Here is a 3,417-nt window from a genome sequence, read left to right as displayed (position 1 = left end):
AGAACTTGATGCTTTTGTTTTTAATCTTTATTATTTTTAATAACATTTACAAAGTATTTTAATCAGATAATTTTAAATGAGAACACAGGAAGCTGTATATAACACACAGAAAAAAATATATATGGTATCTTCAAATATTGACAGTTACAAATACAGGTGATACATTAGTAGCCTTTTATAAATTAATTTAAGATAATTATTAGTTGAGAATTTAACACATGTTGAAATTGTTTTTCTTCAAACAGAAACCACTCGCTTTTCTTCTCGCAGGGTCCGAGACATCAAAAGCAGGGTAAAGGGTGACCTTTACTGGATTCCTCCCGAGTCACCTGTTTACTTTTGTCTTAAGTATGTTAATTATTTAACAAGTATTTACCTAAAGTGCTTTATCTTTGTTTAAAACTAAACACAGCCAGTCATGGTGGGACATACCTTGAATCCCAGCACTTGGGAGGAAGAGGAAGACAGATCTCTGTGAGTTAAAGGCCAGCCTGGTCTACAAAGTGAGTTCTGGGACATCCAGGACCTTGTTTTAAGACCCTTACTCAAAGACAAAATCATTGAACAAATATACAAGCAAACAATTAAAAACAGAAATGAATAATTATTTCAAATATATTATGATATAATGCATTAAGATTATCTGTAAACATTAAGATGTTGTTTTGTTTTTTTTTTTTTGTAAGCCTTGAAGCAGGTTTTAAAACTGATGATTAAAAATTGCTTGTTATTACCTCTCACATAAACCTATCAAAGCTATGGACCTGGAAAACCTATTTGTTAATTGGTTCATTTATTTTAAGGAGGCAACCATCAAAAATATCCTTCAAGTCCTACAAATGCTGTTATTTATGCACATGTACATGAACATCTCAGACATTGGCATGAAGGCATGTGCAGCACAGAGCAGAGCAATCCAACAGAAAGCATCTTGAGCAGGACCATGCATCTCTCTGTCGATGTCCTCAGGCAATAGAGACTGTGTTGTAGAACCAGAATTGAGACAAAGAACAAGGAAATCACAGCACCAGAGCTTCTGCATGGCCTTGACAGGCCTGGAACTCACGATGTAGGCCAGGCTGGCTCGAATTCATTGAGATCCTCCCGTTTCTATCTCTAAGTGCTGGTATTAAAGAGCATGGGACACCATGCTAGCAAGACACATTTATTTTTAAAACCAAGATTTTGAATGATATGCTTATTATCTATCTATCTATCTATCTATCTATCTATCTATCTATCTATCTATCTATCTATCTATCATCTATCTATCTATCTATCTACGTCCCAAACACTGAGCCCCCTCCTGGTCCCTCCCTCACAGAGTCCCTCCCTCCTCCCCCTTTCCTCTGAGAGGGTGGGGCCCCTTGGGTATCCCCCATCACATCTCTGCCATATTAGATGTATCCTCTCCAACTGAGGCTAGATAAGTCAGCCATGGAGACTGAGTTGCGGGTGTGCTGCGTGTGTGTGTGTGTGTGTGTGTGTGTGTGTGTATGTGTGCTGCATGTGTGTGTGTGTGTGTGTATGTGTGCTGCGTGTGTGTGTGTGTGCTGCGTGTGTGTGTGTGTGCTGTGTGTGTGTGTGTGTGTGTGTGTGTGTGTGTCTTTCATTCTGGAATCCAGAACACTGGAGCAAGTCGTGAGGAACTTGCACTGCTGCTGCCGCCTCTCCTGCCGTCAGGGAGATTAAAGAAGAGGCTAATTGTCTGCCGCAACAGGAAAGCAATTGTTTTAAATAGGTTTTAGCATGTTTAGCGTCATCAAGTTTATAAGGCAGCATCAGGCCTTTTAATACATCATTAAAACACTCGGTTTGGAGGCTAGAGAGGTGGCTCAGTGGTTAGGAGCACTTTTTGCTCTTGCTGAGGACCCAGGCTTGGTTCTCAGCACCTACACAGTGACTCTCAACCACCTGTAATTCCAGTTCCAAGGGATTGTATGCCTTTTTCTGACCTCCATAGGCACCAGGTACACACATAATACAATTACAAACATGTAGGCAAAATACTTGTGCACATTAGGTAAGTAGATAAATTTGTAAATCTGCAGGTGCATTTTAACTGGGCATGCCAAAAATAGTTTACCACACAGTTAAAATGACTACAACTAGGTATGAGGTTTATTCCTGTTTAGGATTAAACCTCTGTTTCTCACGTATTGGGCTATGCTCCCCCTATAATCTTAACTACAAATGGTTCTGTATTGAGGGTTCCAGGAACAACAACAACTATACTTTGTTTCAAAGGGTTATTATGACTGACTACCTGATGTTATGACTGCCTGTTGTTATGGCTACTTTGTTACAACCATCTTGCAGCCATGTCCCTGTTTCAGGAGGTCTTTATGACTAACTTGATATGCTTAGGTTCTGCTTCTTTAACCCCTCCTATTTTACCCACCAAATCCCCCATTTGGAAACTCCTTTCCCCTGAGCTACAAAAACCTTGTCTTCCTCATATCTAAGGCCAGCCACTCAAACCTCGCCTTAGGAGGAAGCAACCCTTTCTTATGAATAAAAACACTTGCTTTAATTAATTTGGCCATGATGAATTGTGTCAGTGGTCTCTCGACTCTTTATGGTTAGCAGCATCTTTAAGATGTAAAAATGTGCTTTAGTAGCATGCTAGAGTAAAAGGGTGCAGTTTGTCATGCAGATTCAAGAGAATATCTTTTCTTTTTTAAAAAAATCATATTCATTTATTTACTTAACTTTTATTGGTGCTTTGCCTGCATGTATGTCTGTGTGAGGGTATCAGATCTTAGAGCTACAAACAGTTGTGAGGGCCATGTGGGTGCTGGGAATCGAACCCAGGACCTCTGGAAGAACAGTCAGTGCTCCTAACTGCTGAGTCATCTCTGGAGCTCCGTCTTTTTCTCTTTTTAAAGGTAATTACTGAGGGGGGGGATGCTTTTACTGATAAGAATGTTTTTTCTCAATGTTACTTTAGACCAAAGCTTGTGCATGTATCTAAAAGAAAAAGGAAAGGAAAGAAATGAAAAAAAGTATAGTTTCTTTTTGTTGTTGTTTTTTCTACTTCTACTGACCAAGTGTCAATCTGAAATATCATCCCCTTCTTGAATCTGGCAATGGTGGCCTGTCTTTTTATCTTGGATCAGGCAACCCAGACCCTCATAGCCACTTACTCAGTGTTTGGTCATTACCAATGCTCAAGTGGCCACTGCATTTCTTTAGGCAATTCCTAGAAGCCCTGGACCAGGAATGCTTCTGTCTAGAGTAAAGTTCAAAGACTCTAATACACACCAGAGCTGTTTTACCTAACCTCTCATAAAGTGAAAAAAAAATGCAGATTTTATTTTATTTTATTTTTTGGTTTTTCGAGACAGGGTTTCTCTGTGTAGCCTTGGCTGTCCTGGAACTCACTCTGTAGACCAGGCTGGCCTCGAACTCAGAAAT

The sequence above is a fragment of the Mus pahari genome, chromosome 19 (assembly GCF_900095145.1).
Source record: "Mus pahari chromosome 19, PAHARI_EIJ_v1.1, whole genome shotgun sequence".
NCBI lineage: Eukaryota > Metazoa > Chordata > Mammalia > Rodentia > Muridae > Mus > Mus pahari.
The sequence above is the reverse complement of the archived record's forward strand: the minus strand, read 5'-3'. Positions refer to the sequence as shown.